Genomic DNA, 12,978 nt, shown 5'->3' with positions numbered 1-12,978 from the left:
GGTTATTTGCAATTCTTTGAAATTTTACATGTTTATATTATTGGTGTTTATTCTCAGCTTGAACGAAAGATGTTTACTACTTGGGAAGTTTATAGTGCGATCCTTAAATCGAAGGAACGCGATTCTGATTCTTATTTGGATTGGAAAAGGAGACTTGACATTGATCAGTTGGCTAGTGATTTGAGGTTGGTCCTCACTATGGATCGCCCCTCTGCTTATTACATATCAGACAAGGAAAAGGATGCTTGTGATCGATGGGATACCGCGAGCGGTCATGTCAAGAAGTTTTTGTTGGCCTCGGTCGGCAATGCTCTTGGCAAGGATTGACAAGCCCGACAGGTCATTGATTGAAGAACCTAAATGGTTTGATGAAATGTCCACCAAGTGTCTCATGAGATCGGTGGTGAACATTTTGAGGAGAACGGTCTTGAAGGAGAACCAAAACATTAACGACTATGTCGTGGAAATGGTTGACGGTTTTGATAGACTCGAGGCGTTGGGTGGGAAAATAGGCCCAGAAACCCAACAACTCATGATTCTCGATGGACTTCCAAAGAGCTATGAGAAAGTAAGGAAAGAGATAATGGACAAGTTTTGGCCAACATCTCTTCTAGTACTCTCTAGCAAGCTCATTGAGGCACAAGTCCAGATAAGGAAGATGGAGGGTGGGATGGTCAATAACTCCACTGACCTAAGACGCAAGTCTGACATGGCAGAGAGTTCGAGCCAACCCAATGTGATTAGGAGGAAGACATGATCTTAATCTAGCTATGACATTTATGTTTTGAACAATGAAAGTCTTATTTTGCTTTATTTACATTGTTGAATTTTTGAGGATTTTTTGATATTGTTTGGTTTTGATATCATATGGATTATTGATGTGGAATTTTATTCCTAGTTTATCAATTATGTTTTTGGATTATCGATGTCATTTTATAATGCTTGCATTATTAGATAAATGAAGTTTTGATTATCCAATTATTTATGACATCAAATGTAACATGGTTAATATCAAAATATTTACTTGTGGTTAAACTTGTTGATTCAATTATTATGAAGTTTTCTTCTAGAAATATTGATTATTAAGTTTCTTTAATCCTTAAGTCTTTTGAACCATTATTTTGTTGATGAGTCAATAGAACATTAATGTTCGACATGGATTCAATACAAAATAAAATGATCTTATGATCACGTTTGTTCAAATAAAGGTGTAAGAAAAATAATCACAATGATTGATTACAAGACAAGTAAAATAAATTCAACTAGAAACAAGATAAGTATTTGTTATAAATACTAGAAGTTCTTGTATAGTAAATATAGTATGCACATTAAATTTGTTTTAATGTTCCAAGCCTAGAGTTGACTATTTGATTAGTTATTGTTTTATTTATTTTGTTGTGAAAGTGATAATTAAAATAGTGGGAGCTTTTTCTTAATGAATAATTAAATTCTAAGTGTTTAATAAGAGCGTCATGGCTCGTTTTATTAAACTAGGATGAATTTAACTCCAGAGCACTATTTAAATTGTTTTAATAGCCTTAAAGAATATTGAGACTGAGTATTTTTCTACTTTTAAAAGTGGGAGCTAAATTTTGTCTCATAGAATATTCATAAATGGAATTAAGGTAATGTTTGATAGAGTTAAAAGGGTTCACACCCTAGAATGAAAGAAGTGATGAATTGCACACTTTCTAAGACTCTAATAACATTAAAAGACATTTCCAAGTTAGCTATTAAAATTAGAATTACTTTTGGATTTCCAAAGAAAGTATTTCTAAAGATCACAACAAATGGTTAAATAAATGAACTCTTATGTTCATACATAAATTTACATCACAAGTTATATAGCAAGGATAATACCAAGTTAAGTTGGTATTATATAATTAAAGTTTTGGGAATCATATTCGACATGATTAAAACTTTATATTTGCTATAAGTATTCTACTTTAATTAGTAGAAATTCAGAAGGATCAAAATAGTGGATTTTGATAGAGGAATATGTATAAGTGCACTTGAGAAAGGCACATAAAATTATTCCACTGGATCAAAGGGCCTAGAAATATTTTGATCAAATAATCGTGCTCCTTAGCAAGAATTAAGGTTATAAATTACAAGTATATTTTCGTTTTATGTACTCTAGAAAACTATGTTGGTAGATTCTTTTAAAGAATTATAGTTTTGAGTACATAGTGGCCAAAGCCTGCTTTGAGTATAAGTGGGAGAAAATGTGTGTGAATGTGTAGCACAAGGCCAATAAAGCGGTTGGTATACTCGAAAGCATTCTTTGAGTATAAGTGGGAGATTGTTGGGGTTTGTATACTAAAAGATGCTTCGAGCGTACATGCCTTTGTACAGTCAGCTTGTGCATGTATACGAGAAACGCCACGTCCACTTGTTTACCTAATTATGAGAATAAATAATATAATATAATGGTTTATTATTGAAATATGATAAACAAGTCTAAGGCTTTTTACTAAGAAGGTCAAGTAGGGAAATTCGATGAATCTCCTCATGAGTTTTCCAGTAGGGGACTTGGCCAGATCTAGTAAGAAGAAAAACGTATTCACAACCTAGATAGGCTTTGGCTACCTATTGGAACGGTTGCGGTGTTTGTGATAATTCTCTCTTACCTAAGATGAGATTAGTAACACCGGTGTGGTAAAGCACTGAAAGGATCTAATCCGAAATGTATTCTTTATTGCTATCTACTGAAAGAATATATTTCAGAAAGTTTAGTATTTTCTAGTCTATGATATTAATATCAATATTGTTTATTCAATCAAACGCCACTTTGACTTATCAATATGTGAGAGTTTGTACGTAACTCAAGTTCATGATATCTTGGGTGGTAGTAATTGAATAACATGAAGGTATTGGAATATTATTTCATAGAATTCGCGTGCCCAGTGTGGTATGATTAAATCCCTAAAAGGGTGATCCCCAATGAGGTGTTTGAAAGAGGAATTTATTATTCAGAAAACTGCGCAGTTGGAATTTATTCCACGAATAATAAATAAAGTTTCAAACTAGAAAAACTCTTTGGAGAATTAATTTAATTCTAGTCACATAGCAGACAAAAGAATTAAATTGATGGATCAAGATAATCTTAAACGCGGGAAATATTATAAAATAAAATGGACCCAAGTTATTTGTAATTTGGTGATTTAAGTGGGAGTGCAATATTATTCTTTAGTGGAATAAAATAATATTCCATTGATAATATATTAAATCATGGGTCATTTGATTTAATTAGTAATTTATCTAATGGGTGAGCCCAACACTTAAGTCATTCCATGGATCCCCTTACTAGCCCAATAAGGTCCACTATAAATAATGAATGAAAGGGAAACCCTAGCACACAATCCAAGACAACACAAAACCCTAACCCTAGCCTTGAAATCGGCGCCTCCTTCCTCTCTCTCTTGGTCTCGATTTTCGTGCCTAGCACGTGGGAGAATTAGGGTTTTGATTATTGTTCTTGATCTATCCTAATTCATAGGATTAGATCTAGACAATTTGGTGTTTGTATTGGGTTTCCCTAGATCCATTCAAAGTTATTTAATTGGTTTTCTAAGATCCGCCCACACGGATGGAGAATCAAGGACGAGGGAATAGTACGGAAGATTCGTGGTCGATAAACCAAGGATCTCCGGGTGGTGCAGCTAGCAACGTCAATCCAATGATGGATTATGAGGTAACAATCGAATCTACATCGAATATGCATGATTATGTGTTTATTTGATGTTATATCTATAGATCTATGTTAATTGCATGAAATTGGAGTCGAATGCATAATCACCTAAATAGATCCGTTCTAGGACCTGTTTGGTTTCCGTGTCTTCCGCTGCGGTAGTCCCAACAACTGGTATCAGAGCCAATTTTTAGGCTCTGATTATGTATTTGATTAATTGAATTTTTCGAAAATTATAGTGTGGAAACTTGGGATTTTCGAAAATAATGCAATGTGTGTTGGATCTATGTTTTTCTTGATTTTATTTTTGGATCTATGATATGATGTTCTAGATCGATGAACAAGCTATTTATAATTGTGGTTTAAAATCCTAAACCTAGAATAATTAAAATATCTTGTGGGAATTAGAATGATTTTGCAATTAAGTCAAGATTCTAATTTAAAAGAGAATAATTGCCTTCTTTAAAATATTGCCAATTGAATAATTAGTCAAATAATTGATTTAATTTGTTAATTAGTTGATTTTGGTGGATTCTTTCCATCTAGATAATATCATGGTAATTAACATAAGGAAATTCAATATTTGATTGATCTAATTTTTGGCTTTTCCTTAATTGGATGGAATTTTAAAGAATATTCTCTTAATATGCTTTCATGTTTTAATTTTAAGGTTTAATTGAAAATTGTCTATATTTTAATTTGGTGTGTTATGGAATTATTTCCTAGATATATACCTAAGGAAAAGACATGAGTTTTTCAATTGTTTTAAACCTTTAAAATTTTCGAAAATTACATGTATAATAATTGGATGGATTTTAATTGGAATCCTATTCCTAGTTTGAATTTTGTCTTTAATATGATGTAGGTGAATTTTATTTCATCTAGATAACATCGGTTTAATTAAAGAAGTGAAAAATTCATTTGGCATTAACATGCTACTTAAATCCTAAATTATTAAAGTGTTAAATGATTAATTGGATTTTAATTGGAATTCAATTCCTAGTTTAATTTGAATTTTATCTTTAATTTTGATGAAGGTGAATTTGTTTCATCTAGATAACATCAAATGTGATTTAAAGGTATGAAAATTCATAGAGCATTAATTTTGCTATTAAAATCCTTAATTATTTATTAAGTTGAATTTTGTCTTTAATTTTGATGAAGGTGAATTTTATTTCATCTAGAAAACATCATTTTGAATTAAAGATGTAATAAGATTCTTCTTGTCATGTGATTTTATGAAAGCTATGAGAAATTTAGTTCTCAAATTTAATTGGTGTGTTTTAAATGGATTTAGTCTTAATTGGATAAATGCGGATTTATATATCCAAGTGGGCATTTTAAATTGAGACTTAGCTAATCTTTTATGATATACACCTAGACATTAATTTTAGGATAAGGATGGATTAATTCTATCTAAGTAAATCCTAATAGTATTAAAAGGTGATTCTAATAATCAAGATACGTTATTTTAACTAATAATGTATGATTGTTTAAGATTGGACTTAATGTCTAGATAATCTTGTTTATGTGAAGATAGAATTTTAATTCTATCTATTTATTTTAGATGCTTAATTAAATGATCAAGTTTCGTCATTATGTTTATGTGAACCTTATGTAAATGTGTTTACATGTTTTATTGATGAATGATGGATATTTAATTTGAGTTATGATTTTATTTGTTAAAATCTAGTTTAACTCGTGCATCGCCTATGTACTTATTGCCTTGCATGCATAGCTAGTACATGTTTAATTATTCTTTGAATGTGGATACCTGCCTTATCTGCTTAAGTGATAATTAAACTATTAAAACCACCAACAAGAAAATATGAAGCGATAATTACAACACGTTTGTATATGGCCTCCATAAAATTGGTCTTAGTGCGAAGTAGTGACCGGCCTGTCTTTACGGGAGGAACATTACCAGTTCGTAAGTTTGGACTTCTCTAGATAAAGGTTATTAAAATCGTAAAATTAGTTTTTCAGTAATATCGCGACTGGTCTTTACCGGAGCAATATTGCTGCGAAATTATAAGGATTGTATTTTAATAATGCTTAGAGGGAGCTATAGGAGGAGGTGCTTGTCCGGTTCGACCTTTCTTTAGAGGAGTTCACGCACAAGTAAAGAATCCTTAGTGCTTAATTTTATGGTTATACGCTTTAGCATTGTTAGTCAGCCATGCCATTCTTATGGTCTCTGGACTATCTGTCGACATTGTGGCCAGTAAAAATAATGAATTTCTTGCATGAATAAGACTCGGCTTCCTAGTAGAAGAACGTTTGTGCTTGATTTTTGTGGATGTAAAATTGATGAATTGTTTTGTGGTTATTTGCAATTCCTTGAAATTTTACATGTTTATATTATTGGTTTTTATTCTCAGCTTGAACGAAAGATGTTTACTACTTGGGAAGTTTATAGTGCGATCCTTAAATCGAAGGAACGCGATTCTGATTCTTATTTGGATTGGAAAAGGAGACTTGACATTGATCAGTTGGCTAGTGATTTGAGGTTGGTCCTCACTAAGGATCGCCCCTCTGCTTATTACATATCAAACAAGGAAAAGGATGCTTGTGATCGATGGGATACCGCGAGCGGTCATGTCAAGAAGTTTTTGTTGGCCTCGGTCGGCAATGCTCTTGGCAAGGTTGACAAGCCCGACAGGTCATTGATTGAAGAACCTAAATGGTTTGATGAAATGTCCACCAAGTGTCTCATGAGATCGGTGGTGAACATTTTGAGGAGAACGGTCTTGAAGGAGAACCAAAACATTAACGACTATGTCGTGGAAATGGTTGATGGTTTTGATAGGCTCGAGGAGTTGGGTGGGAAAATAGGCCCAGAAACCCAACAACTCATGATTCTCGACGGACTTCCAAAGAGCTATGAGAAAGTAAAGAAAGAGATAATGGACAATCTTTGGCCAACATCTCTTCTAGTACTCTCTAGCAAGCTCATTGAGGCACAAGTCCAGATAAGGAAGATGGAGGGTGGGATGGTCAATAACTCCACTGACCTAAGACGCAAGTCTGACATGGCAGAGAGTTCGAGCCAACCCAATGTGATTAGGAGGAAGACATGATCTTGATCTAGCTATGACATTTATGTTTTGAACAATGAAAGTCTTATTTTGCTTTATTTACATTGTTGAATTTTAAGAGTTTTTGATATTGTTTGGTTTTGATATCATATGGATTATTGATATGGAATTTTATTCCTAGTTTATCAATTGTGTTTTTGGATTATCGATGTCATTTTATAATGCTTGCATTATTAGATAAATGAAATTTTGATTATCCAATTATTTATGACATCAAATGTAACATGGTTAATATCAAAATGTTTACTTGTGATTAAATTTGTTGATTCAATTATTATGAAGTTTTCTTCTAGAAATATTGATTATTAAGTTTCTTTAATCCTTAAGTCTTTTGAACCATTATTTTGTTGATGAGTCAATAGAACATTAATGTTCGACATGGATTCAATACAAAATAAAATGATCTTATGATCGCGTTTGTTCAAATAAAGGTGTAAGAAAAATAATCACAATAATTGATTACAAGACAAGTAAATTAAATTCAACTAGAAACAAGATAAGTATTTATTATAAATACTAGAAATTCTTGTATAGTAAATATAGTGTGCACATTAAATTTATTTTAATGTTCCAAGCCTAGAGTTGACTATTTGATTAGTTATTGTTTTATTTATTTTGTTGTGAAAGTGATAATTAAAATAGTGGGAGCTTTTCTTAAATGAATGATTAAATTCTAAGTGTTTAATAAGAGCTTCATAGCTCATTTTATTAAACTAGGATGAATTTAACTCCAAGCACTATTTAAATTGTTTTAATAGCCTTAAAGAATATTGAGACTAGTATTTTTCTACTTTTAAAAGTGGGAGCTAAATTTTGTCTCATAGAATATTCATAAATGGAATTAAGGTAATGTTTGATAGAGTTAAAAGGGTTCACACCCTAGAATGAAAGAAGTGATGAATTGCACACTTTCTAAGACTCTAATAACATTAAAAGACATTTCCAAGTTAGCTATTAAAATTAGAATTGCTTTTGGATTTCCAAAGAAAGTATTTCTAAAGATCACAACAAATGGTTAAATAAATGAACTCTTGGAATTTATGACTATAAAACAAAGAATGCAATCATTCGGTTTTATTTTGTCATAAGGACTAATTTCCAATTAGTCATTGTGATGAGGTAATTATGTTCATACATAAATTTACATCACAAATTCTTAAACGCGGGAAATATTATAAAATAAAATGGACCCAAGTTATTTGTAATTTGGTGATTTAAGTGGGAGTGCAATATTATTCTTTAGTGGAATAAAATAATATTCCATTGATAATATATTAAATCATGGGTCATTTGATTTAATTAGTAATTTATCTAATGGGTGAGCCCAACACTTAAGTCATTCCATGGATCCCCTTACTAGCCCAATAAGGTCCACTATAAATAATGAATGAAAGGGAAACCCTAGCACACAATCCAAGACAACACAAAACCCTAACCCTAGCCTTGAAATCGGCGCCTCCTTCCTTCTCTCTCTTGGTCTCGATTTTCGTGCCTAGCACGAGAGAGAATTAGGGTTTTGATTATTGTTCTTGATCTATCCTAATTCATAGGATTAGATCTAGACAATTTGGTGTTTGTATTGGGTTTCCCTAGATTCATTCAAAGTTATTTAATTGATTTTCTAAGATCCGCCCACACGGATGGAGAATCAAGGACGAGGGAATAGTACGGAAGATTCGTGGTCGATAAACCAAGGATCTCCGGGTGGTGCAGCTAGCAACGTCAATCCAATGATGGATTATGAGGTAACAATCGAATCTACATCGAATATGCATGATTATGTGTTTATTTGATGTTATATCTATAGATCTATGTTAATTGAATGAAATTGGAGTCGAATGCATAATCAACTAAATAGATCCGTTCTAGAACCTGTTTGGTTTCCGTGTCTTCCGCTGCGGTAGTCCCAACAAAATTTCCACAATTACAACATTTCCATGGTGCGACGAAAGTGTGGCCATACTTTTCGCCCACGAGACCGGCCACTAGCAAGGACGGCTCCCGATCCCACCGTGTACACTAGCCTGGTAGGGTTTGCGGCCCTACTCAGACCCGAATTCGTCTATACATATCCATAGCCCTATAGCCTAATGGAGAGAACTCTCAAACTGGGCATCAGGCGCACAACATCATCACAAATAATCACAGACATGACATAACAGTTTAAACCACCCTTATCTCTCCACATTCATAAATTTGCAACATAAAAGAGTTTAAGAATAAAACCCACCTCGACTGCTTAGATTTCAAGTACGTTTCTCTCTTTCGTTATCCGGCTTCGCAACCGAGGTTTCACCTTTTAATCACATAGTAACATATCATGAATCAGTTTCAACATCAACTCCTAAATCATGCATGTTTCAACGCTTCCCCTTTTTCCCACCGATCCAGTTTACGTTTATCATTCAAACCAAGTCATATTCATCATATATGTTTATTCACTCAACAATCCTAGATCTATCATCAACTTATGTCACACATGAGGGTCGTTCCCGTGTCACACACACACACGCACACACACGCACGCATACACATACATACACGCACAGATATTTTCCATATACCATTTAACCCACTTTCACTCAATCTAGATGCATGGGGGGTTCAAGAATACCGATTAATCGGTTAGATGAAGAGAGATTTATATGTAGGTACCTTTTCTTGTCAAAACGAACGGTAGAAACAAAGTACTCCCTCCGTTCCATAGTAATAGGGGCATTTTTCCATTTCCGTCCGTTCCATAGTAATAGAGTCATTTCCCTTTTTAGTAAAAGTCAACACATTTTTCCACACCTACTTTATTCTCTCTTACTTTTTTTTCTCTCTTCATCTCTCTACCTTTTTCATTTTCTACATTATTCTCTCTTTACTTAACTCACCTAACACAATTTTTCTTAATCTCCGTGCCGAAAAGTTTTGCCTCCATTACTATGGAACGGAGGGAGTATTAGCCTTGGTTCTTCAAGATTCTTGAATTAAACTTCAATTCTTCTCCAAAAGATGACGAAATATTGGAGAATAGAAGAAGAAAAATTGAGAGAGTGAGAGAAGAGAGGGAGGCGTGTACTTTGGGTGGGGGGGCAAAAATTTGATGGCTAGGGTTAGGTGTTTCTCTTATTTATAGGGTTCAATAAGATCTTTAGAATATTTGGGAAGATTTGATTCTGCACAATTAAATAAGAATAAATATTGTGGAGTAGGGAAGAAGAAATAAAAAGTGAGCTAGGGTTCAAGGCATGAAGTTTTCGAAAATTGTGGCTTTTTAATTAGCCAAGATTTTGTTTTGTATATTTTACGGAGTAGAAAAAATATCACGGAGCAAAATAAAATAAAAATCCTCTCATTGGAGAAAGGAACTAGGCGTGTAATATGGCCTTTTTATAAGGAATGGATTTTTTAATATTAACTAAAATAAGATATGGCAATATCTCCTTGAGGTATGGTAAGATTTGCTAGAATATTTAAATTTTAGGTATGGAAGGAAATCAAATAAGGGATCAACTAAACAATAAAATAATTCCTCCTTCTCAAACATAGGCGACTTTCGAAAATCACCTTAAAAACATTAGGGTTCGATTTTTTTCTCATTAAGAAATAGAGAATAATTGGGTTTTGGATTTAATTTGGATAAATATCCCAAAAATTAAATTAAATCCGGAAAAATAGGATTCTTCTCCAATAATTTAATGGGGTTCGAAAATTTCAACAAGGAAAAAAAAGGTTATAGTATTTATGGAAATTTTCATAATAATCTCACTCACCCTTAAACAAATAATTCACCTTTAATTTAATTAATCACATGCCACATCATATATTCAACAAGGTTGACTTTTCAAACTTCCAACGCAACCCTAGACTCGACTCGGTCATAGAAACTCATGCAATAAATTCCTTCATCAATTAATTCACGTCTCCCACATATCAATAAAATTTTAGGGCTCTAAAATTAAGGTTCGAATATCCGGGATGTTACAGTTGCTCAGCACCGCATTCAAGCGCATTGCAGTCCACCGGCAGCGGCGTCTTATTATGGTGTCCACAATAGGACCGTTGCGGCGGCGCCAGTTTCAGTCATTTTTTTTTCTTAATTTATTTCTACAAATACAACCTCTTTCTTATTTTTTACTTCACACATCCATACTACGATTCCATAATACTATTTTCATTTCTCTAGAGTTTTCACAATGCAAGGCGGAGACAGTAATTCCCCTAGCACCGGAGAATCGCATCCAAGCAGCGGCTCTCAAGCCGAGAGTACCGGCACCATCCCCGCCGTCGACGTGGGCGGCTTCGCCAGGTATGGGGGTTGGGGGTATGGTGCCCCTCCATCCCAGATGTGGGGTCAATCCTCCATCCCGAAGACGGTAGTGGTCGACCCCAATCGGCATTTGGGGACAATCCACCAGTTAATACCTCTACTACATCTGCCCCACCCACTCAATTATTCGTTGATTTTGATTCGTTCACATTCGAGCAGATGGGTATAAGTCCAGGGCAGTGGGAGAATCCTGTACCGCCCTCGTCGTTGGCACCTGTACAGGGACGCGTGCCAGCGCCGAGGCGTTGAGCGACGCGGTGGCTGCGGCGATTCTGCACAGAGGAGTCGAGTCCTGTGCTGTGGGCCTGTGGCAAAGGCGTGATTCTCAATCACGGAGGATCACAACTGTTGGAATGGATCAGACAGATGGTTTCAGGGCCCGCGTCGTGACCGCCTACGATGAGTTCAAGCCGCGAGGCGCGGTGAAACGGATCTGCAAAAAATGGATGAGAATTTATTAAAAAGCTAAGTTATTCTTATTGGCCTAATTATTTTAAGGGATATTGGCTCCTAATATCATGAAACTTTTATAAAAGTTGGATTGATCCTACAAATTTTCAATTTGGCAAATAATGTCACAAACTTTTACCTGAGTTTGTTATTTTCCACCAGCAAAAAACGCTCTAGAGCTAGGGCGTGGACGAGCGCGGCTAGCCGATCGCTAGTCCATTATTCGTGGACGAGCGATCGACTAGCCGATTTTTTCATTTTATTTTATTTTTTAATACTTTCTATTCCCATTATTTTTTATATATTCTTTTTTCCTCTAATTCATTTTGTTGTTATTGTTTATTTTTTTTTTCTCGAGTTGGCTAGGGCATTAAGTGGGCTATTGCTAGGCTGTTGTTGGGCTAGAGCATTGGTTAGATTGTAGGAAGGACATGATGATCTGATAGGATGAGTTTTTGGCTGAGCTATAGCTAATCCATTCCCATTGTGGATGTTCTTAGTTCTTTTTGCTTCTTTTACTTAGTAAATTTCGTGACATAGCTGGTCTCTTTTCTTTTGCTATTTTTGTTACCGAAAGTTCGTCTTTTGCTAAGTGTTGTAATTTATTCGCTACTACTTTTATTTTTCTGCTAAATTGTCTAGCTTATCAATTTGCCAGTCTGCCGTTCTAGTTTATTTCCTTTCTTCTGATTGCATTTTATTTGCACTTCTAGTTCCCACAGTAGTTAGTTCTTGTTTATATTCCGTATTTCAATTCCTATCCACTAATTTAAAGTGTGGTGGCATCGCCTAAACTTCTAAGCATGGAAATACATAGTGGATGCTACCGTTCCTAGCGTAGGCCAATCTTTCTATTAAGCTTTTCCACCATTTTCCTTCATATATACTCCCTCCGTTCCCGATTAAGAGTCACACTTTTCCATTTCGGTCCGTCCTTAATTAAGAGTCACACTTCATTTTTACCATAAATGGTAAGTAGGTCCCACATTCCACTAACTCACTTCACTCATATTTTATTATAAAAGAAATATAAAAGAATGGGTCCCACGTTCCACTAACTTTTTCAACTAATTTTTCTTTACATTTCTTAAAACCCATACCCGATTAAAGTGTGACTCTTAATCGGGGACGGATGGAGTATCTTAAAAATTGCACTAAATGGAACTATAAATCCTGGAGGAAATATTAGAAGTATGTAATAATTGTAGGGATAGCAAATCTCATTACATAACTACATATACAAAACATAAATTTAATAAGAAATCAAATACAATTTATAATTACTATTTAACCATCATTATGGTATTGCCATTATGTCAAAAATCATTTCACTTCAAAAAAATAGTGGATAATGTTAAAGTAAGGGATTCAATACTTATATTTATTGAAGATCTGTTTTCAATTCTTTCATGAGATAATAT

Source organism: Salvia hispanica, chromosome 1 (genome assembly GCF_023119035.1).
Source record: "Salvia hispanica cultivar TCC Black 2014 chromosome 1, UniMelb_Shisp_WGS_1.0, whole genome shotgun sequence".
Lineage (NCBI taxonomy): Eukaryota > Viridiplantae > Streptophyta > Magnoliopsida > Lamiales > Lamiaceae > Salvia > Salvia hispanica.
This window is presented reverse-complemented; position numbering follows the sequence as displayed.